The 26,833-nt window shown below is 39.8% G+C and overlaps 1 long non-coding RNA gene across 2 annotated transcripts in view; it reads left to right on the top strand.

Annotated features, from left to right (window-relative positions):
• LOC136165263 (uncharacterized) overlaps positions 1 to 3,285 on the top strand; it is a 93,138-nt gene extending 89,853 nt beyond the window's left edge. For both annotated transcript variants that reach the window (XR_010662479.1, XR_010662480.1), the window contains exon 5: positions 821 to 3,285. This is a non-coding gene — a long non-coding RNA (uncharacterized lncRNA). The remainder of the gene's footprint in view (positions 1 to 820) is intronic.
• The last annotated feature ends 23,548 nt before the right edge of the window (positions 3,286 to 26,833 follow it).

Consider the following 26,833-nt stretch of genomic DNA (forward strand, 5'->3'; position numbering starts at 1 on the left):
GGAGCATCATGGTGACTTTCCTGTCCACTTCTCACCATGGAATGCCTGGTGGGGGTGGAAGAGTGGAGGCAAGTTGGGGAAGTTCACAGTTCACAGCTTTCTAGGCCCAGAGGAGCTGCAGTCACATCTGAGCGTGATTCAGGTCATGAAATATTGAACTTTTAAAAAATTCAATTCCAAAGTGGGTGTTTATTTTATTATTTAAAACATTTTTTTAAACTTTTAATTTTATACTGGAATATAGTTGATTAAGGGGCTTCGCAGGTGGTTCAGTGGTAAAGAATCTGCCTACCAAGCAGGAGACACAGGTTTGATCCTTAGGTAGGGAAGATTCCCTGGAGAAGGAAATAGAAACCCACTCCAGTATTCTTGCCTGAGAAATCCCATGGACAGAGGGGCCTGGCAGTCTACAGTCCATGGGGTCACAAAGAGTTGGATACAACTTAGTGACTAAACAATAGTTGATTAATACTGTTGTGTTAACTTTAGGTGTACAGCAAAATGATTCAGATATACATATACACCTATATATTCTTTTTCAAATTCTTTTTTCCCATGTAGGTTGTTACAGAATATTGAGCAGAATTCCCTGGGCTATATAGTAGGTTTTTGTTAGTTAGAAATATTGAACTTTGAGACTGATGCTTTCTTGGAATGAGACTTTGAGATATCTTGGGAGGCGGTCTGTTTTGTTTTGTTTTGCATGAGAAAGAATATAAATAACTTGTGGCCAGAGGGAAGACTCTGTTGGATTAAATATGGTCACAAATTCTTTGTCACTCCTCAGATCAAGAGGTAAAATGTGTTTCTTCTTCCACAGGGACTCTGGGCTGGATTTGTGACTTGCTTGAAGAAACAGAATGTGATGGATGTGAAGCTGTGTGACTTTCAGCTTTTTGAAAAATAATTAAAAGTCCTGATTTAGAGCATTTGCCAATTTCTGAGAATCTGCCTGAAGTTCAGAAGACACAGGAGATGTAGGTTTGACCCCTAGGTCAGGAAGATCACCTGGAGAGGAAGTGGCAACACACTCCAGTATGAAAAATCCTGTGGACAAAGGAGCCTGGTGGGCTATGGTCCGAAGGGTTGCACAGATTTGGACACGACTGGATAACTGAGCACATAGTGTAAGTACTGCCAGCATGACTGATTTCGAGCTACCAGTGTGATACCACAGAGCATGTAGTTGGAAAGAGACAGGCATAAATGACCAATGGACTCCAACATAGCATCGCTTCCAGACTTACTCCTTAAGAGATCTGTCAGCTTCCCTTTTTGCTTTCTTGGAATCCAGCTGACATGAAGGATCCTTGGGCTAGGCTCTTGAATGATGAGAGGCCAAATGGAAAGAAAGGCCATCTGGAGGAGAAAAGAAGCCTTAGGCGATCCATCCCTGGCTGGGCTCCCAGCTGAATGCAGCTGCATGCGTGGCCTCAGCCAACATTCCGTGACATGTAAAACCATGCAGCCAACTCACAGAAGTGTGAGACACAGTACATTGTTGTAGACTTAAGCCACTACCTTTTGGGATATTTCAATTAGCCAGCAATAGGCAACTGGACACGTGTATTGCCAAGGCATTGTAAATCAATTTTTTACATTTTACTCCTGTGTTAGCAATATGGTTCAGCTGGTAAAGAATCCATCTGCAATGCGGGAGACCTGGGATCAATCCCTGGATTGGGAAGATCCCCTGGAGAAGGGAAAGTCTACCCACTCCAATATTTTGGCCTGGAGAATGCCATGGACTGTATAGTCCATGGGGTCTCACAGAGTCGGACATGTCTAAGCAACTTTCATTTTCACTAGCAATGTATAAGAGTGCCTTGTTCTTTGCACATCAGCCTGTACTTTGATTTATCATCACCAAGTTGATACGTTAAAAAATGTACTTTGCAGTTTAGCTTGTATTCTTTGAAAATGAATTTGAACAGTTTTTCGGATGCTTATTGGCCATAAATCGGCTGTGCTCTCTGTCCATTTTTCCGTTGATTTGTAAGGGCTCTTTATATTTTAATGGGGCTTCTCAGGTGGCTCAATGGTAAATTATCTGCCCGCAGTGTGGAAGACACAGGTTTGATACCTGGGTCAGGAATATCCCCTGGAGAAGGAAATGGCAACCCACTGTAGTATTATTGCCTGGGAAATACCAAGGGCAGAGCAGCCTGGCAGGCTACAGTCCACGGGATCACAAAAGAATCAGACATGACTTAGCAAGTAAACAAAAACAATATAGTTGGCTAACAGTTTCGTGTATAGTGAAAACAAATGGACGATATTTTGCAATGTATGTGGCTACCTGGTTTGCTTGTATGCTCTTTGCAGTAAAAAGCTTAAACTATGTGTATGAAAAAATGATGCCTATGGGCAATTTTCTGCAAGTTTCTTATAACATGATCATTTTCAGTTTTGGCTTCTTAGTTTTTTTTAGTATTTCTCACTGTATTCTAATATTTCCCCTGGATTTCTTATTAGTGATTTTATTCTAATGAAATCTTCAGCTGAAACCTAGTGCAAAATACACTCTCTCCATTCCACTTCTCTTTCCAATTTAAACAACACTGGCTTAGGCCACTGCAGTAGGTTAATTCTTCAGCCATCCTTGTATTAAACACTATGGAAAACCTTTGCATAAACAGCGTGCCAATTTTAATGTCACAAATTTGAAAGTGTGATTTTAAAATGTTATCAGTTTGCATAAATTTTGAATAGCATGAATCTTTCAAAACTAAAAGATACTTTGAATTGTGTTGGATTCTGGAACAAAAATAGGAGCATAATGGGAAAATTAATGAAATCTGAGTAAAATCTTAAATTCAGTGAATAGTACCCATGTTAGTTTCTTAGTTCTGACAAATGTACTATAGTAACATTAGGTGTTACTGGGAAAACATTAGGGAAAACTGGGTAAGGGGTATAAGGAAACTCTATACTATCTTTGCAAAACTTTTCTATAAATCTAAAATTATTTCCAAAGAAAAAGTCTAGTTTTGAAAAAAAAAAAACACTAAAAATTTACTCTAAGAAATGCTCTGTAATGTTGTAGGATTATTTATTATTGTTATTATTATTATTATGAGAATACTATTTCTTACATTATATTGTTCTTTGGAGGGAATAATCTATGTAGAATTATGCAAGTTTTGAATTATGTGATCTTTTTAAGATCTTTATCCCATGGATATAGTTCACTGCCATATAAACTGTATAGTTAAATCCCATTTTGAAAATTGAAATAGGAAAAATTGAAGATGTGAGCCTTCAATTTTTAAGCTAAAAGAACTTTCTTCTCCCAATTAAGAGTCAAAAACAGAACTAAAACTCTCTCTCTTCCAGTTTCTGGCATTAGAATTGTGGCAGCAAAACCATATCATTCTATGTGATCTCTGGACAAGTATGTGATTAAAGACATGACTTTAAGTGTGGAATCTGGAAGCTAGGTCGTCAGGTAAGGCTTGATCTATACTCTGAGGCAGAAATGTAAGCATGCAAATCCAAACCTTGCAGGCACAATTTTTATTAGAAGTTTGTTTTTTGTCCATGTAATTGGTAGGGTTTCCCACCTCCTCCCTCCCACATTTCTGTGTTCCCTCCCATCACGGCAAGTGTCTTGGGAGTGGGGTGTTTTAGTTTGTCATCATTTCACATTCCTTTTTAGGTCTCCTTGCAGATTAAAAAAAAAGTACCTTTTTCTAGATTTCACAGTTGTAAAGGAAATTCCAGCAATTTAAATTCTAGATGTTGCAGGATTTACATTTCCTACTGTTTTCCTCTATATTTTAAGTATATCCCTTGAAATCCTTTGATACACTCCCCTGTGCCTCATTTCTTATAATACCCTCTCTCTGATACTGAATGGCTTTTGGATAAACAGTGTGTTTATATTTCACACTGATATGAATTAGCAAATTTGAAACAGTGAGCAGTGAGAAATATTATTAAGGTCTCACTTTATGCATATACATTGAAATAATTTGAATTCCCCTCACTAAAAATTGTTGATTGTGCATTAAACAGTAAGTTGGATGTAAAAAATGCATTTCATTTGCCTAGGTTTACATGCCCTCAGATTATTATTTCCCTCATTACATTTATTCTTAAGGGAAAAATCTATCTTGATGTCTTATGCATGTTCTGAGTTACATGAGGTTTTCAGGAGTTGTTCCCAGAGTGACTCTCCAGTGACTTAGATGATCCAGCTCCTCTGCTGTGAATCTGTTTATTATTTTTGCTGATTGTTAATGATAAAAATTACTGATTGCTTAATCCTGTATGAGGGAATATGTTGATTATCTGTGTACTCCACAATGTGTATTACTCCGTTATCTAAGAAGCAGATATCATTATATCATCTCCATTTTGTAAATGAAAATTTTCATGCTTGGAAAATTTACGTAACTTGCCTTAAGGGAATATCTGTGGATTCCAAAAGTCTGGAATAAGATTTCTTTGTCAATGCCAAGATTTTTGCTAACCAATTTAGTATGAACTATTTGCCACACTTCCCTCTGTTACTTTAGTCCTGTAGAAAGGTAGGTAGATTTTGTTTCTGTGATCATGGTCTTTCAATTTTTTAAAAAATTAAGTAATTTATTCATTTCTGGCTGCACTGGGTCTTCATTGCTGAGGGCGGGCTTTCTCTAGTTGCGGTATTCAGGCTTCTCATTGCAGCGACTTCTCTTGTGGCGCATGGACTCTAGGTACGCAGGCTTCAGCAGTTGTGGTACGCAGGCTCAGTAGTTGTGCACAGGCTTAGCTGCCTCTTGTCATGTGTAATCCTCCCTGGCCAAGGATTGAACCAGTGTCCCCTGCATTGCCAGGAGGATTCTTATCCACTGCACCACCAGGGAAGTCCAACAAATTTCTTTTTTATTCAATTTTTTTTTTTTTTTTTTTTGCTACAAAAATATGTGGAATTTTAGTTCCCCAAACCGGGATCGAGCCAGTGCCCCCTGCATTAGAAGAATGGAGTCCTAACCAGAGAGGTCCCTGAAATTTTTTAAATGACTGTTTTCTAATCCCAAAAGGAGCATTGTGCTCCCAAGTTCTTGAAGATGATTATAAGTAGCAGTTGTAGACATATGAAGTATAAGACATATAAAATGACTTGCTCTGTTTCTGTAGAAAGAGGCAACCACAAATCACTGCTATTTTTCAAAATTATTTTGCAAGTTTTGTGTTTCAAAATGAAACCTGCATTTATTGCCTTTAGATAAGAGTTATGTTAAGGAAAGGGCTTCCCTGGCGGCTCAGACGGTAAAGAATCTGCCTGCAATATGGGAGACCTGGGTTCGGTCCCTGGGTTGGGAAGATCCCCTGGAGGAGGGCATGGCAACCCACTCCAATATTCCTGCCTGAAGAATCCGCATGGACAGAGGAGCCTGGCGGGCTACAGTCCATGGGGTTGCAAAGAGTCAGACACGACTGAGCGGCTAAGCACAGCACTTATTAATAAAGAGCAAATAAAATTTAGGATGGGAAGAACTATCATTCTTATGCAGAAAATGTTAGGTATCTGTATCTTCTCCTGTGATTCAAAGTGTGGCGAAAATCTTCAAACAGGGCAGGTACCTAGGTGGGTGTGGGTAGCACCTGCTACACTAGAAGAATTAAGGCGCCTCTTCTCGTTACCGTGACTGTTATCTGGACCAGGCGACTACAGCCTGCTGGTCAGGACGCTGTCCCCAACACAGCATTTTATGGGCTCAATTACTCCTGATCTATATTGCTGTTCTTCCTGCTGTTGCTCCAGCCTTTCCACCACTGTTCTTTCTCTTTTTAAAATTTTTTTATTGGAGTATAGTTGATTTACAGTGTTGTGTTAATTTCTGCCATACAGAAAAGTGATTCAGCTATACATATACATACTTTTTAAAATATTCTTTTCCATGATGGTTTGATGGTTTATCTCAGGATATTGAATATAGTTTCCTGTGCTATGCAATAGGACTGTGTTTTTTATCTACCCTACATATAATAATTTACATCTGCAGTCTCACACTGCCAATCCTTCTCTCCCCTCCCCGCCCTCCTTAGCAACCACAAGTCTGCTCTCTATGTCTGTGAGTCTGCTTCTGTGTCGTCGATAGGTTTATTTGTGCCATATTTTAGATTCCATATATATAAGTGATGTCATAAGGTATTTGTCTTTCTCTTTCTGATTTATTTCACTTAGTATCACAATCTCTAGTTGTATCCATGTTGCTGGAAATGGCATTTTCATTCTTCTTTATGGCCAAGTAATATTCCATCGTATATATGTACCACATCTTTATCCATTCATCTGTTGATGGACATTTATGTTGTTTCCATGTCTTGAATATTATGAACAGTGCTGCTATGAACATAGAGGTGTGTCTGTATCTTTTAATTATAATTTTATCTGGCTATATGCTCAGGAGTGGGATTGCAAGATCACTTGGTAATTCTATTTTTAGTTTTATGAGGAACCTCCATACTGTTTCCCATAGCAACTGCACCAACCTCCATTCCTGCCAACAGTGTAGGAGGGTTTTCTTTTCACCACAACCTCTCCAGCATTTGTCATTTGTAAACTTTTTAATATTATTTATAAACACTCTGACCCATGTGGGGTGATAACATTGCAGCTTTGAATTGTACTTCTCTGATAATTAGAAACATCGAGCATCTTTTAATATGCCTATTGACCATGTGTACGTCTTCTTTGGGGAAACGTCTATGTAAGTCTTCTGCCCATTTTTCTGTTGTATGTTTGTTGTTGTTTTTGCCCAGTACTGTCCTTTTTGTACTTCTACACTAGGAACAAGAATACTGGTTTCAGAATTTGCCACTTATTACATAATAATAATAATAATAGAATAGCAGCTAACAATTATCAAGTTTTCACCTGTGCAAACCTCCTTAGAAGCCTTATTTCATGCAGCCCTCAAAACTCATGAAGTAGGTGCAATTATTTTAATATAATACTCACATTTTAGGGAATTGAAGTATAGACCTTGAGCTTTGGTGAAATTTTTACCTTTCATTTTTTTCTTCTGTATAATGGAGATTATATCTATTATTCGTTTACTTCTCATAAGTGAAGAAATGTGTATAAAATTCTTAGCACATGCTTTATGAAACATAGTTGCATTGGATAAATAAGCTTTTGATGTAACCATGATACACATGATGGAACTAAGTTTCAGGTGGATAAAAATAGTTTCCTTTCTAGGCTCCCAAGAATTTATCTTTTCATTGCTTCCTTTATTCATTATTCACCCTGATTGCTTCCAAAAGTGCTTCTCTGCAATATTTTTTTCTTCTCATTGAAAGGAAAACTGTCATCAAGGAGAACTCAGAGGACCTCTCCAGAATGAAATTACACCTAAACACAAAAGTTATTTGACTCTGAGGAAACAAAAGAAGGCCTTCCCTGGTGGCTCAGACTGTAAAGAATCTGCCTGCAGTGCAGGAGACCTGAGTTCGATCCCTGGGTCGGGAAGATTCCCTGGAGAAGGGAATGGCTACTCACTCCAGTATTCTAGCCTGGAGAATTCCATGGACAGAGGAGCCTGGCAGGCAGGCTACAGTCCACGGGGTCACAAAGAGTCAGACAAAACTAGGCAACCAACAGCACTGAGCAACACATATAAACAGAAGAAGCCCATTGCTACCAGGATCTCTGAACCCTAAATCCTACCGTTTCTTCCCGCTGGAGTCACACAGATGACATTTACACATGAGAATGCTAGAATGTTTTTTAAAAGTGGTGGCCAGAAGAGGGTAAAAATGAGAAAAGACTGGACAAGAACTTCAGTGACACTGAACCTCACTAGAAGGAGAAGGCCAGAGGCCAGCTCCCCAGGGCCAGAGTGGCTCAGGGTCCTAGTCTCCAGACCCACAATGGCAGGTGTGGGCAGGAGGGACTCTGTGGTTGATGCAAAGGCATGTACACTAAGGCCCCTTTAATGACAATGTCAGTGGCTATCCATACGGGTCCCTGCCCACATTTGAATCAGCAGCCAGACATCCTAAATGATTCTGTTATAGCCACGCTTTCTGGGAAACAGACTCACTCAGAAGGACAATGCAGAGAGTGGAGTGCAGTTTATTACACCGGCGGGCCCAAGGCAGAGTCACCTCTTAGCCAAGGACCCCATCCAGCATTTGTGAAAATCTTTTATACCCCATGTGTACGTGTCCAAACCCACCACCTCAATTCCCTTGAGACTTACATAAACAAAGGCAGGGTAAATACAACTACAATAACCCCATCATTCCCGTGTTATGTGTTCAAACAGTCAATAATCAATCAGCCCGCAGTTACATTCCAAACAGTTAATAACCGATAAGCCTGTGCTTACATTCTGATAGATAGTGTCCGGAGGCAGGGGTGATTAGTGTCTGTTTTCTCTTAGGCGATGAGTAACCTGGATATGATCTTCAAGGTTCCCCTGTCCGGAGGGGGTCTTATCCTTCCATTGTCGTTCCCACAGGCACTAAGCAGAGAGTTCAGAGTCTACTGGAGAGGCAGCTGAGCACGATCAGCACGGACAGGCCTGAGATGGAGTCCAGGCCCTATGAATTCCTTCTTCAATTCATTTTCCTGAAGTTTACCAAGAAGGAAACTCCTCTTTCCCAGGTTTGTTCTTAATAGATACTCCTGAGGAAGTTTGATTATGGGAATGTAATTGATAGATTTGGATAGTTGTCATTTTTCTTACTAATAAAGAGTTGGGAAGACAAGAGGGGAATTAACCTAGAAGTCATATTTTTAAAATATTAATAACTATACAAAAAGAAAGAAAAAAGAAAGGAAAGGGAAGTAAGGTAAAGAAAGACGGAGGAATAAAAGAAGAGAAAAAGGAAGAACAAGAGAAAAATCCCTAGGCATTCATTCAACTCTCTCAGGGTCCTTGATTGGGAACTAGATATTTTTTAGGTCAGGAACAGAGGCGCAGGAAGAAAACCTTGAGTGAAGTTCAAGATCTATCTCTTATGGTAATTCATTACCATAAAATCTCTGTGTGTTGGAGGAGGTGAGAACCATGGTTCAATTATTTCACTGAAGAAAGGGGAGGACAAGTGCCAACATGTGCCAGTAACTTTTTCAAGATCACGGGTCCAAAATTTAAAAGAATCTAGGCTTAGGGACTTCCGTAGTCCAGTGGGTAAGATTCCACACTCCTAATGCAGGGGATCTGGGTTCCATTCCTGGTCAGGGAACTATATTCCACATGCTGCAACTGAAGATCCCACTAAAGATTCTGCATGCCACAACTAAAGGATCTTTGATGAAGACTGAAGATCCCACACGCTGCAACTAGGACCTGGTACAGCCAAATAAATAAATAAAGAGGAAAAATAAACAAATAAAGCAAGCTAGGCTTAGAAGTGTCCAAATCTTAAATGTCAGGGCAATTTTGGGCTTTGGGTGGTTAAGTATTGTTATAAAACAAGAGAAAATATAGAGAATAGAAGGACAAAGAAGCAAGAAGAAGGGTGGATGATAAAAATACAAAGTATATGTTTACCTTGATGACCTTTGGTCTTGGACAGACATGAGTCTTGCAGTATTGTGAAACAGGGATTAAGGCAGATATAGCACATGTGGATGTTAGGCCAGAATCACTGCATGAGTACCATGGGGATTCACTGATTTAAAAAAAATTGTGGTATAAAATACTCAGAATTTTAGTGCCCTCTGCAGTTCTTTTCAGAATCAACTTAATATAGAATGGTTTCTGATGTGCCTTTCCTCATCTTCATGTCCTCAATGAACAACTTTTCTGTACATTTCTTTACCATCATCAGAGACCTCATTTTGTACTCTGGGGAAAAGCCTGTTCTGCAGCAAGATTATCTCTCTCCCTTCCTTTCAACTATATATATATATATATATATATATATATATACATACACAATACATGTATGTGTGTGTGTGGGTGTATACACAATTTATAACAAAAATGTGTGTATCTGCTGAAAAACATTCAGAAAATACAGAAATAAAAACAATAATTTAAAATCACATTTAGTTCCACTGTTGCTGTTGTATAATTGCTAAGTCATGTCCAGCTCTTTGCAACCCTGTGAACTGCAGCACTTCACACTTCCCTGTCCTTCACTATCTCCCGGAGTTTGTTCAAACTCATGTCCTTTGAGTCAGTGATTCTATTCAGCCGTCTCATCCTCTGTCTCCCCCTTCTCCTCCTGCCCTCAATCTTTCTCAGCTTCAGGGTCTTTTCCAACGAGTTGTCTCAGCTTCAGGTGGCCAAAGTATTGGAGCTTCAGCTTCAGCATCACTTCTTACGATGAATATTCAGGGTTGATTTCCTTTAGGACTGACTGGTTTGATCTCCTTGCTCTCCAAGGGACTCTCAAGAGTCTTCTCCAACACCACAGATTGGAAGCATCAATTCTTCAGTGCTCAACCTTCTTTATGGCCCAACTCTCACATCTGTACATGACTACTGGAAAAACCATTGCTTTGACCATCTGGACCTTTGTCAGCAAAGTGATGTCTCTGCTTTTTAATATGCTGTTTAGGTTGGTGATAACTTTTTTTCCAAGGAGCAAGTGTCTTTTAATTTTGAAGTCACAGTGATTTTGGAACCAAAGAAAATAGTCTTTCACTGTTTCCATTGTTTCCCCATCTATTTGCCATAAAGTGATGGGACCAGATGCCATGATCTTAGTTTTTTGAATATTGAGTTTTAAGTCAGCTTTTTCACTCTCCTCTTTCAACCTCATCAAGAGGCTCTTCGGTTCCTCTTTGCTTTCTGTCATAAGGGTGGTATCACCTGCATATCTGAGGTTATTGATATTTCTCCTGGCAATCTTGATTCCAGCTTGAGCTCATCTAGCCTGACATTTCACATGATGTACTCTAATTATAAGTTAAATAAGCAGGGTGACAGTATACTGCCTTGACATACTTCTTTCCCGATTTGGAACAAGTCTGTTGTTCCATGTCCAGTTCTAACTGTTGCTGACTGTAGCTTCTTCACCTGAATACAGGTTTCTCAGGAGGCAAGTAAGGTGGTCTGGTTTTCCCATCTCTTGAAGAATTTTCCACAGTTTGTTGTGATCCACACAGTCAAAGACTTTAGCATGGTCAATGAAGCAGAAATACATGTTTCTCTGGATTTCTCTTGCTTTTTCTATGACTCAGCAGATGTTGGCAATTTGATCTCTGGTTCCTCTGCCTCTCCTAAATCCAGCTTGTACATCTGGAAGTTCTCTGTTCACATAGTGTTGAAGCCTAGCTTGAAGGATTTTGGTAACCATAAATTTGTTTTCTATGTCTGGAAGTCTGTTTATGTTTTGAAATAAGTTCATGTGCATCATATTTTTACACTCCACATGTAAGTGATGCCATATGATATTTGTCTTTCTCTGAGTTGCTTCACTTAGTATGATAGTCTCTAGGTAATTAATATTTTAATTGTCTAAAATATTGATTGTCTAAAGTGACACAATTTATTTAAATCATTCATTAGTATGGATATTTCTATGGTTACAGATTTTCGCCAATATAAAAAAATACCACACAATATCATTGAAGCTAAATCTTTGCATACTATTTATTCAGGATAGATTCCTAGAAATAGGTTAAGATAATCACATAATTAAGCATGAACAAGTAGAGTTTTAATAAAGACCATCAACTTTTATTCCAGAAAGATTGTGGAATTTTATACTCCCATTAGCAATAAAAAAAAAGAGATGAAAACAGTGTATGTATATTTGTACATATTTGCTTGTATTTGTGTGCATATAGTGTATGTGTATATGTGTTTCTTCTAATAAGGTGAAATATTACTTAACTTAGGTAACTATATTGGAGTGACTAGTTGCTACAATAACAACCTAAAATTGTAATGGCTTAACATAATAAAAATATATTTTTTGCTGATATAACTGTTCAGTGAAGGGTTCCTGATTGAAGATGGCTTTCCTCCATGGGTTGATCTAGAGATTTGGACTCTTCCATTTTGTGACTGGCAATTTTCTTGTGCCTTATTGATGTTATACCCATTTGGTGGGGATGTAGGGAAAAGAGAAAGCATGATGGAGGTATAACTTCACAGAATTCAGTCATGTGGCCTACAAGGGACTCCAGGAAATCTAGACAGGGATTCGGGTCACAGAGACCAAAACAGATAGCCCCAGGTAGAATAGAGCAGGCTTACAAAATATGAAAAATTTCAGCTACACTGACAGAAGAGACCAATTGCAGTTATTAGCAATGGCATTCCTGTGTACGCACGGGGAGTTTTCCATCTTAATTAGGCTGAAAATTTTTATTTTAACTAGGGCAACTTTAAAATTTGCAAATATATGATAGGTTCTTTAATTCCAATTTTATATTTAAGAAGACCTTCCCATTTAATGTCATACTATCAAATTTTCAATATAATACATTTATATGATAATGAAAAGATGTTATCTACCTAGTTAAAATAATTGTGCACCCAGAAGACTTTTCATTTGACAACATTCAGTTTATAGATCTGCTGTACTGCTTAGAATAATACTCAGGTAGGTGAATATGCAGGTCCATTGATCAACCATAAAGGCTATCTTTAGATTTCACAGATGTGTTTCATTTTTTCCTCTTTTAGAAGATAACCCATTGCTTAACAATGATATATTTAAGGTTATCTTGTAGTAAAATGAATAGCTTTGTATTTTTCCTCCTTTTTACATTAAGCGAAAATGAAGTAGTCTACCCAGATGATCATTAAATAATTCCCCCAATTTTTTTTTAGGAGAGTCAGTAAGATTTTCATAGAACTTGCAATACTGTACCTTTTCTACCTAGGTTTAAGCTTCACCGTGTTCTGGTTACGCAAGAAGACATACGAGTACAATCCCAAGAGACAAACATCAATTCCTTCCCTAGCAGTTCTCTTGCTTTCTTGGTTATGCCGTTTTGTCTCCCAGGATTAAACTGCAGGAAGATAGTTTAGCCTTCCTTCAAACCTTTAAGTATGTCAAAGGGAAGGAGCAACAAAAGTTCAAAGCATGATTCTAGTTGTTTTGTGGCAAATCATAGCTCCCCTGGTGGCTCAGTGGTAAAGTATCCACCTGTCAATGCAGGAAATGTGGGTTTGATCCCTGGGTTGGGAAGATCCCTGGGAGGGGGGCATGGTAACCCACTCCAGTATTCTCGCCTGGAGAATCCCATGGACAGAGGAGCCTGGCAGGCTACAGTCCATAGTGTTGCCAAGAGTCAGACACGACTGAAGCAACTTAGCACGCATGCCATAATCTAGACACTTTAAAGAGCATGCTGTTCATTGAGTATGTTGTTAGACACTTTTTCATTTATTGTTTTCTGTGCAACAACACTGTTTTATAGAAGGTATGAAACAGTGAAATAGGCATTCATACTTGCTTCACTGAAAGCAAAGGAAGCCCTGATAAGAAAATTTTAATAGAATTACTTCCTAAACATTAAACAAGAGCTAAAAACAAAAGTTGACCCCATTTGGAAAACATGGAGCTGATATTAAAATATTACTAATGGAGCAAGAGTTAAATCACTGATTTCAAATCTCCAACTAATATGCTGAGCAGTTGTGAACCAACAAATTCAGTAAATATAAATAGATAGTGGTCAGAAGAAAATAAAGAAAGATAAATGGAAATGAGGTGAAATAGAATACACTGAAATACTTTAATGTATTTTAAGATAAATAAAAGTGGCACTCGGTCATTTCTGACTCTTTGTGATCTCATGGACTGGAGCCTGCCAAGCTCTTCTGTCTATGGAACTCTGCAGGCAAGATACTGGAGTGGGTAGCCATTCCCTTCTCCAGGGGATCTTCCTGACCCAAGGATCGAGCCCAAGTCTCCTGAATTTCGGGCAAGATTTCTTTACTACCTGAGCCCCCAGGGAAGATAAATAAAGAGATTAAAAAATAAAAAAGCCCTACCCAAAAAAGTATATGCCAAGATTTAGGAAAAAAAAAAGAAACAAAACACATTTCAGGCTTCCCTGGTGGTCCAGTGGTTAAGAATCTATCTGCCAGTGGAGGGGACACAAGTTCAATACCTGGTCCGGGAAGATTCCACATGCTAAGGGGAGCTAAGTCTGTGTGCCACAGCTATCCAGCCCGTGCTCTGGAGCTTATGCTCTGCGTAAGAAGCTCCGCGTGGCAATGAAGAGTAGCCCCTATCGCTGCAACTAGGGAAAGCCCACACGCAGCAAGGAAGACCCAGTGCAGCCAAGAGCAAGCAAACTAATAGTTAATTACAAACAAACAAACAAGTAAACCGCTTGTCATCTTCTTGCCCTGGTTGCCAGTCTTGATTCTTTCCCCTTCAAACAATGCTTTATTTCTAGCACTTCAAAGCAGAGAAGCTTCTGATACACATAAGTTGCTCACTTTACATATTTTGCAGAAAATACCACCTCTAGTCAAAGCCTGGCTGTTGTTAATTCAGTGTTATCCTCTGATAGGTATCGGACGAAATTCTTTTGCAAAGATTGTGTTTTGGCTACTCAGCAGGATTCCTGAAGGCACAAACTTCCATCTGGACTTATCTTGAATGTTATTTGGGATGGGATAACCTTTTAGATTAAAATGTTTATAGTCTTTCAATGATTATTAATGAGTAATCACATAGGGAACAAACATAATGGCTTACCAAGGGAGAGAGGGGAGGTATGGGATGACTTGAGAGACTAGGATTAACATATATACAGTACTATGTATAAACACACGTGTATTTATATGTATACACACACACACATATACACTACTATGTATACTATGTCACAAAGAGTCAGACACAACTTAGCAAATGAACAACAACAACAACAACAAATGTATAAAATGGATAGCTAACGAGAACCTACTGTATAGCACAGGGAACCCCTCTTGGTGCTCTCTGATGACCTAAAAAGGAAGGAAAGGCAAAAAAGAGGGGATATATGTATAAATATGTCTGATTCACTTCACTGTACAGCAGAAGCTGACACAGCAGCAACTATACGCCTATTTTAAAAATAGTAATCACACAGTCAGGTGAAATGTGTAACAAAGGCACATTAAAACTGTAAAATCCTTCAGCATTGTATTGAACTTTTTGATTTCTTAAATTAGTTTTACAATTTGTCTAGGATCACATCTCATGCCTGTGATTTTGAAAGATGCCCTGAAGCTCCTTGGCTTGGCGTTTGTGGTGTTCAGCCTTTCTTATCTTTTCAGTCCTTCCTTGTTCTCCGCCAAACTGTAATTCTGCATCTTTCTCTTTGGTTTAATTTTCTGGACCAGAGTTGGAAGATAATACCTTCCAAACTCTCTGTTATTACTCTGTTATTACTGTCTTCAAGGCACACTTTGAGTCTCATATCCTCAGTCTAACCTCATGACTTCATGACAATCCTTTGCTGAATTTTCATTTCCTTCCTTCCTTCCTTCATTCAAGAAATATTTGCTGAATGCCTACCATGGGACAGACACTGTTCTCAGCCTTGGAGATAGAACTGAACAAAACAAATCCCTGTTCTCAGGGAGGCTACATTTGAGGATGGGAGTACAGATAGTAAACAAACAATTAAATATATAGCCTATCAGATTGTTATGTAGGCCAATGAGGGAAAATAAAGCAGGGAAATGGAGACCAGCCATGACATCATAGTGGGGAAAGAAAGCTGTTTTTACACTGGGGGTCAGAGAAGACTTTCTTGCAAGGAGATGTTAGAGCAGTATTAAGGGAGTGTAGGAGACATGTAGGAATTTCGAGGTCAAGTATTCTGGGGAAAGCAAGTCAAGGCCTTTTGTAGCTATCTATTGCTACAAAAGAAGTTATCCCAAAACGTAGCTGCTTAAAATAACAATAGATATTAGCTCATAGTTTCTGTGGGCCAGATTTGAAAGTGACTTAACTGGGTGGTTCTGACTTAGAGTCTCTTAAGAGGTTGCAGTCAAGATGTTAGACAGGGCTATAGCCTCTGAAGGCTTGACAGGGGCTGGAGGGCCCACTTCCAAAGTGGGTTCCCTCACTTGGTGCTCATTGTTGGCAGGAGGCCTCGGTATCTACAACATGGACCCCTCCATGGATTGCTTGAGTGTCTTCATGATGCACTGCCTGGCTTCTCCCAGAGCAAAAAGTCCAAAATGGGGCAAGAGAGAAGCCACACATCGTTGGTTTTTTTTTGTTTGTTTTTGTTTTTTAGCTGCTCTGGTCTTAGTTGTGGCCTGCAGGGTCTTCTAGTTATGGTATGTGAGATCTAGTTCCCTGACCAGGGATTAAACTTTGGCCCCTTGTACCGGGAGTGCAGGGTGTTAGCCAGTGGACCATCAGGGAAGTCCCAGAAGCCTCATGTCTTATGTGATCCAGCTCAGAAGCTACACATCATCATCTCTGCAAAATCTGATTCTTTCACAGATAAACCCATCCAGCGTAGGAAGGGACTATGTAAGTGAAACCAAGTGAAACTGTGTAACCTAGATTGGGGCTTGAATCCACAGTCTTTTAATTGAGATTACACACTTGGTCTCAGGACTTAATGAAGCTCATGTTCTTGATATTACATCACAGGAAAAATTCAGTGAGAGAAAAAGTGATAGGTAAGAAGTGAATTTATTTAGAGGTAAACACTGCACAGACATCTTAGAAGGTGAGAGGTCCTGAAATATGGGGTGGGTAGTTTTTATGGACTGCATAATTTCATAGGCTAATGACCAAGGGGATTATTCCAACTATTTTGGGGAAGGGGCAGAGATATTCAGGAATTAGGCCACCACCCACTTTTTGATCTTTGATGGTTGGAACTGTCATGGAGCTGGTGGGTGTATCACTTAGCTGTTCAAGGTCACTGGAAGTCAACTCTTCCACCATCTTGGACCTAGCTGGCTCTAACCGATTTTTGTAATATCCTACGGCTAAGTCATTCTTTCAAAGTTTGTGCCCTGCCCCCTTTCCTCGTGTTTCATGAGGACATGAAAATCATGAGATGAGGATCACTGGGGATCATCCTTGAGTCTGGATGCCACAGGGCTCTGAGGAGGAAAGAGGGTAGCAAGTTCAAGGAGCATAACGTACAGTGTGAATACAGAGGAATTATGAGAGGGTGCGACAGAGGATAAGGGTGTGCAAAGAAAGAGCCAGGGTGCAAGAAGGAGCAGGAGGTAAAGTCATGCCAGACTTTTTAGGTCACAGTAGGTTAGGGACTTCCAGTTGTTTGCTCAGTGAGAGGGAAAGCCATTGAAAAATAGCAAGATAATTTACTGAATTACTAAATTCTGTTTGTTTTTCCATGATTTTCCCTCCCCACACATTGTCATCAGTCTTTGCCATTCTATGCCTTAGGGCTTATGACTAGGCTGAAAACAGAAACAGCCTAAGCCCAAGGGATCCCGTTCAGCTCAGTTCAGTCAATCTCTCAGTCATCTCTGATTCTGTGACCCCCATGGACTGCAGCATGCCAGGCTTCCCTGTCCATCAGCAACTCTTGGAGCTTGCTCAAACTCATGTCCATCAAGTTAGCGAAGCCATGGAATCATCTCACCCTCTGTCGTTCTCACCTCCTGCGGCCTTCAATCTTTCTCAGCATCAGGGTATTTTCCAATGAATCAGCTCTTTGCATCAGGTGGCCAAAGTATTGGAGTTTCAGCTTCAGCATCAGTCCTTCCAATGAATGCTCAAAACTGATTTCCTTTAGAATTGACTGATTTGATCTCCTTGCAGTCCAAGAGGCTCTCAATAGTCTTCTCAAACCCCACAGTTCAAAAGCATCAATTCTTTGGCACTCAGTCTTCTTTATGGTCCAACTCTCACATCCATACATGACTACTGGAAAAACCATAGCTTTGACTAGACAGACATTTGTTGGCAAAGTAATGCCTCTGCTTTTCAATATGCTGTCTAGGTTGGTCATAGCTTTTCTCCCAAGGAGCAGGTATCTTTTAATTTCATGGCTACAGTCACCCACCTGCAGTGATTTTGGAGCCCGAGAAAATAAAATCCATCATTGTTTACACTGTTTTCCCCATCTATTTGCCATGAAGTGATGGGACCAGATGCCATGATGTTAGTTTTTTGAATGTTGAGTTTTAAGCCAGCTTTTCACTCTCCTCTTTCACTTTCATCCAGAGGCTCTTTAATTCCTCTTCACTTTCTACCATAAGGGAGGTGTCATCTGCGTATCTGAGGTTATTGATATTTCTCCCAACAATTTTGATTCCAGCTTATGCTTCATCCAGCCTGGCATTTCACATGATGTATGCTGAATATAAGTTAAATAAACAAGGTAACAATATATAGCCTTGACATACTCCTTTCCCAATTTGGAACCAATCTGTTCTTTCATGTCTGATTCTAACTGTTGCTTCTTGACCTGCATACAGGTTTCTTAGGAGGCAGGTAAGGTGGTCTGGTATTCTCATCTCTTTAAGAATTTTCCACAGTTTTTTGTGATCCACACAGTCAAAGGTGTTAGCATAGTCAATGAAGCAGAAGTGGATATTTTTCTGGAATTCTCTTGCTTTTTCTATGATCCACCAGATATTGGCAATTTGATCTCTGGTTTCTCTGCCTTTTCTAAATCCAGCTTGAACATCTGGAAGTTCTCAGTTCTAGTATTGTTGAAGCCTAGTTTGGAGAATTTTGAACATTACTTTGCTAGTGTGTGAGATGAGTGCAACTGTGTGATAGTTTGAACATTCTTTGGCATAACCTTTCTTTAGGATTGGAATGAAAACACCTTTTCCAGTCCTGTGGCCACTGCTGAGTTTTCCAAATTTGCTGGCATAATGACTGCAGCACTTTCACAGCATCATCTTTTAGGATTTGAAATAGATCAGCTGGAATTCCATCACCTCCACTAGGTAATGTGTCTGGCTCTAGGTGAGTGATCACAGCATTGTGGTTATCTGAGTCATGAAGATCCTTTTTGTATAATTCTTCTGTGTATTCTTGCCACCTCTTCTTAATATCTTCTGCTTCTGTTAGGTCCATACCATTTCTGTCCTTTATTGTGCCCGTCTTTGCATGAAATGCTCCCTTGGTATCTAATTTTCTTGAAGAGATATCTAGTCTTCCCATTCCATTGTTTCCCTCTATTTCTCTGCATTGATCACTGAGGCAGGCTTACTTATCTCTTCTTACTATTCTTTGGAACTCTGCATTCATTTGGATATATTTTTCCTTTTCTCCTTTGCCTTATGCTTCTTTTCTTTTCACAGCTATTTGTAAGGCCTCCTCAGACAACCATTTTGCCTTTTTGCATTTCTTTTTCTTGGGGATGGTTTTGATCACTGCCTCCTGTACAGTGTCATGAACCACGGTCCATAGCTCTTCAGGCACTCTATTGGATATAATCCATTGAATCTATTCGTCACTTACACTGTATAATCATAATACATTTGATTTAGGTCATACCTGAATGGTCTAGTGGTTTTCCCTACTTTCTTCAATTTAAGTCTCAATTTGGCAATAAGGAGTTCACGATCTGAACCACAGTCAGCTCCTGGTCTGGTTTTTGCTGACGGTATAGAGCTTCCCCATCTTCAGCTACAAAGAATATAAGAGTTATGAAGGGATCCTGTAGGATTGGACTTTCCTGGCTTTCAGAGAGTGAATACTCTGCCTGTAATGCAGGGCACCTGGGTTTGATCCCGGGGTCAGAAAGATCCCCTGGAGAAGAAAATGGCAACCTACTCCAGTATTCTTGCCTGGGGAATCCCATGGACAGAGGAGCCTGGTGGGCTACAGTCCATGGGGTCACAAAGAGTCAGGCACAATTGAGCGACTAATACTTAACACTTTTTGCTGGGTTTCTTTGGGATGCCCCAAGGCTGAGAGGAAAAGTCTCTTGAGGCACTGAAATGTATTTGCAATCTGGGGCTGTGGATACCCTGGCATTGCTCCCGTGCAGTGACCCTTGGTGAGCACAGAGACAGCTTTGTGAGTACTTGGGTAGGAAGGATTGAAACAGAGGAAGCACAGAACACGAGTGTGGTTTTGAGGCAGATAAAGCAACAGCAAGTTGTATTTCCCTGTGTCAGCCCCAGGACCTTTGCACAGCTCTCCTTGAAAGATAGGTCCTGAAGGTCATTGAAGTTGCATTTTTAGAGGGAGGTTCATAGTGATAAAGTTCATTTAACCGAAACATTAGGACTTCCCTGATGGTCCAGTGGTTAAGAATCCGCCTGCCAATGCAGGACAGGTTTGTTCACTGGTCTAGGAAGGTTCCACATGCTGCAGGGCAACTAAGCTCTTGCGCCACAACTTCTGAGCCTGCAAGCCCGAGAGCCCGTGGTCTGCAACCTGAGAAGCCACTACAATGTGAAGACCATGCACCAAAACTAGAGGGTAGCCTGTGCATAGCAGTGAAGACCCAGTGCAGCCAAAAATAAGTAAATAAATAAAATCTAAAAACATAACAAACAAAAAAGAATTTTTTTAGACACATTATTTTGTGCTCTGATATTCAAAACACAGAGTCAATCTGTTTTACTTAACTACATCACTGTTAATGTTTACTGGTCAGGACTGAGATAAAGTTCTTGAATTACCTATAAATATATGTCATTGGCACAGACATTTTGCCACTGTACCACCAGGCAAACCCTGGTGTAGAAATTTTGGATGCAGCTAGATATCTACAAAGTAGCTTATCTGTGTGGTCATAATGAGATGGTCAGTCTGCCACCCTCAGGCTGTAGCAGCTGAGTGTCTCTAGCTTGAGCTTTTACTACATGGACATCTCCCTGAAGATGACAATTGAAATAGCCTGAAACAAAAGACAGAACTCTGGCTCACATAAAGCCATGTGTGTGTGCTAAGCTGCTTAAGTTGTGTCCAAACCTGAGCGACCCTGTGGACCATAGCCTGCCATGCTCCTCTGTCCATGGGATTCTCCAGGCAAGAATACTGGTGTGGGTTTCCATTTCCTCCTCCAGGGGATACTCCTTACCCAGGGATCGAACCCGTGTCTCTTGTGTCTCCTGCATTGGCAGGTGGGATCTTTACCACTAGTGCTACCTGGGAAGACTGTCTTTGCTAAGACATCTTGTTTGATGGCTGTACCCACTCTAGAAAGGCATCCTTGGATCTGTGGACTGGAGCATTGATTTCTATGCCCTGCTACAGTTATACCGTCTCGTCTCTATTTGGCCAGGGATAGTTGAGGCTCAGATGTACCCTGGCAAAGGCAGCTGGGAAGACGGCAGCTGCTGTTGTGGGCCATTGCATGTCCCTGGACATGCTTTCCATGGTTGTACTGGTGGACGTTTTCGAGTTTGAGCTGGCTGCACTCACTGGCGCTGATAATTGATTTGCATTTGGAAAGAGGACCTTGATAGCTATTAACATAAACCTGGCAGGAACTTTTAAAGATTTGGTAGAAGGATATCAGAAAGACACCCTGCTTGTCATATCTGGCATAAGAACCAGCATGTCTATTTAACGTTATGTTCCGAGAGAAACAGACATATCTCATGAATCATTTATCATGGGGGAGAGGGCAGTGCTCTTAATATCAATACCCCAATATCAATGGGGAGTGAAGAGGCAGAAGGAAAAGATGAATTGTTATCCAGTCACAACAGAGGACTCAACTGATAGCTTATGGAGTTCTGGACCTATGAATTGTCCCGACGGAGGTAAGGGTGTCTTCATTTTCATCCTCTTCCCACCCCATCTTTAGATGAGGGTTGCCTCCAGGGCAGTGACTTCGGGCGAGGCAATTCTCCGGTGATCCAGCTGAGAGTCATCAGCCTTCAATACGCCGGTAGCTAGAGAAGTGAAGGCTGTATTCCTGAAAAGATGATGCCGGAGGAGGGGAGAGTTAAACCTTGCAGCATACGACCACATCCACCGCAATCTGTTTCATGTTGGAAGGAACAGATGTGTCCCAGATAAGAGATGTTTGTAATAAGTTTAGAAAATTAGGCAACACAGGCAACAAAGGAGAACTCTTGGCAGTTTGCCTGACTGCATGTATCAGTACAACCGTCATTCAGCATTCAACAATAATCGTGTTGCCCCGTGAGCTCATGGCCACCTCAGAGGCAGGCTTATTGTTCCTACTCTTGCTTCCAACTCCAGAATGATGGCAATTTAGCTCTTCTCTCTGAACATGTCTTCCTCTGGCCTTTCCTACTGTCCTGTCTTTCCACTTCTTCCAACTGCTCTTTCTTTTGCATTGGTATATTCCAAAAAGAGGCTATATAGGGATTCATTAGTCACCCTCCAATATAGATTGTCCCAGTTAAGTTGATTTTGAGGCAAGACCACCCCAACCTATGTAAACTGGTTGCCTCTGGTCAGTGAACCCATTTTTATTTCATTTCAGCTGTGGTCATGTGACACAAAGCAAGTCAAGATATGTTTAAGGAACCACCTAGAATCCCTATGCTCAGAAGGAACCAGCATCCTGGCAGGTATTCAGTGTTTGAATGCATGTTATACAGTGGTTTCCAACTTCTCTGTAGTTTAATACCAACATGTGACTTTTTATGAGTAGCAGCAGAAGTAGCAAAGGCTGAAAGGTTTAGCATAGTATACAGATGATCCTTCCTTTAAGAAAAACAATAGGGCTTTGCCCCTACCTCCCCACTCTTCATTCCCTGATTGTAATCTTTTGGCTATTTCTTTTATTTGTTACAGTTCATATTGCTGTTTCTTTATCAGTTTTAGACATTGTCACATTTTTATTATAGTATATGGGAATTGAGTTATCTTAGCCTTTCTTTGGATTGGAAAATTATACTAATTCAACTGTCCTTAAAGAATTTCGAACACTAAATTACTATAAGCCATTAATATTTAATATGAAAGATCCCTTCAAGTTTTTCCCCATTTGATGGCTAGCTGAGAGCACTTTGGAGAAAGTTTAGTGTTTATACAGGAAAACAAATCCAACTGAGAGACACAGAGTGAAGAGAAAGATGAAAGATGATTTCTACTCTTTTAGCTGATGGTTTTTATGTTTGCCTCTGAACCCCTAAATAATCTGTCACTATATTCGGCGTAGTCACAAGATCACAACTAGCTGTAATATGGGATAGGAAATACAATGTTTTAGCTGGGCACCTGGTCACAGTGAATAAAATCTGGGTTCTATTGGAATAGAAGAAGGAGAGAGGTGACCAGTGATCAATTCCATGTCAGTATAATTTAAAATATTTTTCCTATTCTTAAAAATGATGGCATATGATTCTCTAATGGAAAAAAGTGGTGGGGAATGCTAAAAGAATTGGAAACAAAAATTTCTTTTGGAATAAAATAGCTCTAGATTTCCTTTAAAAAAAACCATTTTTCATGTATGTAGAATAGTACCAATTCCAGCAATTCTTGCAATTACAGAAAGCTCTACGGTTTCAAAGCTGTTTCAGAGAACATTGTGGCCACGATGGACCTAATAGTCTTGCATGGTAAATGAGACAAAAATGGTCATCTTTATCATACAGATGATGAAACCGAGGCACAGAAAGAATATGTTTTCCCGAGGGTCCCATGGCTGTAAGTTCTAAATCATTCTTTAATTTTCCCACTTCAGCATCAGGTGGGAGTGTTGCAGAAAGGAGAATCTTCCATGAAGGGCCTTGGTAGTGTTGGGAAGGGGAGGGAAGTTGGTTCATGCAAACATAGCCGCCAATGCCAAAACATTTGTCATTTCCTCAAGCATTTCTTCTTCAGAATCATTGCATACTTCTCAAATAAGACTGGATGCCCCCTATCTGCTGCTTAGGACTCTCACTCATGGTAGTGTAACAATAAATTTTAGCATCAAATCTTGTACAGATACTGGATAGATTTGGGATCCTCTGTAAGGCACAATACCAATTTGGTAGTCATAGACATTTAGTTATATAGTAATATAAATGTTAGTTGCCTGGCCTCTGTATTTTTATGCATAGAGAGAGATCAATATGGAAATCTGATTATTAAGGATTGCAGATTGTTCAAAAAGAGACCTAGTAATATGAAAATAGTTCAGAGTTTGTGAAACAGAAAACCCAAGGTACATTTTATGCACTCAGATGTCATGCAATTCTTGTTTTTCTCTAGCTATTCACTGACTTGTGCTTGCATTAGAGACTTCGCAAGTGATAGACCTAAATGAAAGCGAAAAATGAAGTCATAGTGTTATGCCTAAAGGGAAAATGTGTTTACTAAAGCAGGTAAATTTTTAACTGAAAAATAGTTGAGTTTCCTGGAAGGAGTTTACCACTATAACTATTTAAAAGTAAACTTTTAAAACCAGACAATCAAGCAGTCAGCTGAGGTTTGTGCTGTACTAGATATTGAAAGCACTTTACACACCATTAAAATTATTGAAAACATTTCAAATACAAGATATTTGTAAATTCACATCATATATACAATTGTACACCAGTAATCTAAGGAAATAGAATTTTCTCCTTCAAATTCCAAATACCTAAGTTCCTAGCCATAAAAGTAATTTATTTCAGTTTTCTCAATATTTAATATCAGTAAAGACACCAAATGCATCACGCAGAAATGTTTCTAGTGATCTTTTCTTTCTTTCACTATTGCATAGCTTTCAGATAAAAGAAAACTTAAACTTTTAAAAATAACTTTTTGTGAAATTCCCTGGCAGTCCAGTGGTTAGGACTATGTGCTTTCAATGCTGAGGACTCACGTTGAATATCTGGCTGGGGAAACTAAGATCCCACAAAGTCACAGAGTGTGGCCAAAAAAATAAAACAATTAAAAATCGGAGCTTCTCTGGTGGTCCAGTGGTTAAGAATATGCTTTGCAATGCAGGGGACACCAGTTCAATTCCTGGTCCCAGAAGGCCCCACTTGCCTTGGAACAGCTAAGCCCAGGCTCCTCGCTACTGAGGCCTGCATGCCCAGAGCGCATGCTCCCCAACAAGAGAAGCCACTGCATAGCCTCCAACTAATAAAAATAATCAGGAAAAAAAAAAAAGAGAGAGAAGCCACTGCAATGAGAAGCCTGCACATTGCAACTAAGAGTAGCCTGGCAACTAGGGAAAGCCCTTGTGTAGCAATGAAAACCCACCACATCCAAATAAATAAATTTTAAAAAATTTTTAAAAATTTTATTTAAAAAATGCTGCTAAAAAACTTTATTTTTATGGGAAATGTCAAACATATGTGAAAATAGAATAATACAGTGAATCCCACATAGCTATCATCCAGCTCCAGTAAAATTCATGACATCTTGCTTCATCAACACCCTTATCCCCTCCTCACCCCAATTATTTTGAAGTAAAGCTCAGGCAGCATACTTTTCATCTGTAAACCCGTTGATATATATGTCTAAAAATAAAGCTTATCCTTTTGAAAACATAACTTCTGTGGTAGATTATAGATGACCCCACATTTTTACCACTCCCTCCATTGAGAGATGGAATCTAACTCCCTGCACCTTGCTTTTCAGCCATAGTGACTAGCTTGACCAGTAGAATATGGCAGAAATATTGGGCTGGCATTTTCAAGGTTAGGCCTTATCTGGATCTCTTGGGGCTTGAGCTGCCAAGTAAAGTCTGACAACCTTGAAACCGCCACACCAAACAGGTCACATGTAGGTGCTCTGGTCAGAAGTTTCAAGAAACCAGTCTTTCTTTCTTTCTTTTTTTTTTTTTTCAGTCTTTCTTTTTTAAAAATTAAAAAAAAAAGTTTGGCACACCACACAGCATGCAGGATCTTAGTTCCTTGACCATGCCCCCTGCAGTGGACCCCTTGGGAATTACCAACTTAATTTTTAATATATATGGAATTTGTTTATAGTTGAGAGATTAAGTGCTTTAGTTACCAGGATGAGTTATGTGAAAAGCATGCTTTAAACATTTATATTACTTAATATGGGTTTCCCAGGTGGTGCAGTGGTTAAAGTGGTTAAGAATTTGCCTCCCAATGCAGGAGAAGCAGGAGGCATGGGTTCGATCCCTGGGTCAGAAAGATCCCCTGGAGGAAGAAATGGCAACCAACTCCAGTATTCTTGCCTGGAGAATCCCATGGACAAAGGAGCCTGGTGGGCTACAGTCCATGGGGTTGCAAACAGGTGGACACAACTGAGCATGTATGCAATTACATAATATGGAGATGAGATTGTTTTCCCTATATTTCAGAAAAAGAAGCCAATCTATATTTGGTGAGGACTGACTTCAGGAGAATAAGGGAAGAAGAGCACCATCATGTCTTATGTAGCTTCATCCTCTCTTCTGTCTTGAAACAGGGACCTAAGATGGGACATCTTGCTTATTAATGCCGAGACCTGGAACTTAACTTTGGCTTTATCTGAACTGATTTAGAGAGCAGGTATATTTCTCCTGTCACGAATGTATTTAATTCGTACTCAGTGTAATTCAGCAAGTACTAATTGATCTCTAGCATTATGCAAAAGCAACCAGCTGGGCTCTGTGTGAAATTTAGAGGAAATACAGAAGAAAAATAAAATATATTCCCTGCTCATACAATCAAACTGGAGAGATAAAAGAAATTGCAGGAAGATTATGTTCCAGGGTAATATGTAATTTTGTGTTCAAACAACTGGTACCAATACTTATTATTATTAGATTTCAGAGGCAAGTGAGATTAATTAACTTAGTGTGATCTGAGATGTTCTTTGATCCAAACCCTGAAGAATGAATGTTACTTCCATGGGCTGAAGAAGGCAGGGGGTAGAGAAACAAATAAACAGTTATGAAGGTGAGAATAAAAATGACCCAGAGGACATGGGAAGGCCAGCCACCTCACTATGGAGGGAAGGTGGGTAGGCATTAATACATTTGGAACACATGGGCCAGAAAAAGTTCTCTGGCAAGTCTGAGTGGCAGACTGAAGAGATTAGATTTTGGAAAACTGTCTGTGCCCTTCATTTCAGATGCCAAGGTCTTTGCTGTTAACCAGTAGCT

The sequence above is a fragment of the Muntiacus reevesi genome, chromosome 3, assembly GCF_963930625.1.
Source record: "Muntiacus reevesi chromosome 3, mMunRee1.1, whole genome shotgun sequence".
Lineage (NCBI taxonomy): Eukaryota > Metazoa > Chordata > Mammalia > Artiodactyla > Cervidae > Muntiacus > Muntiacus reevesi.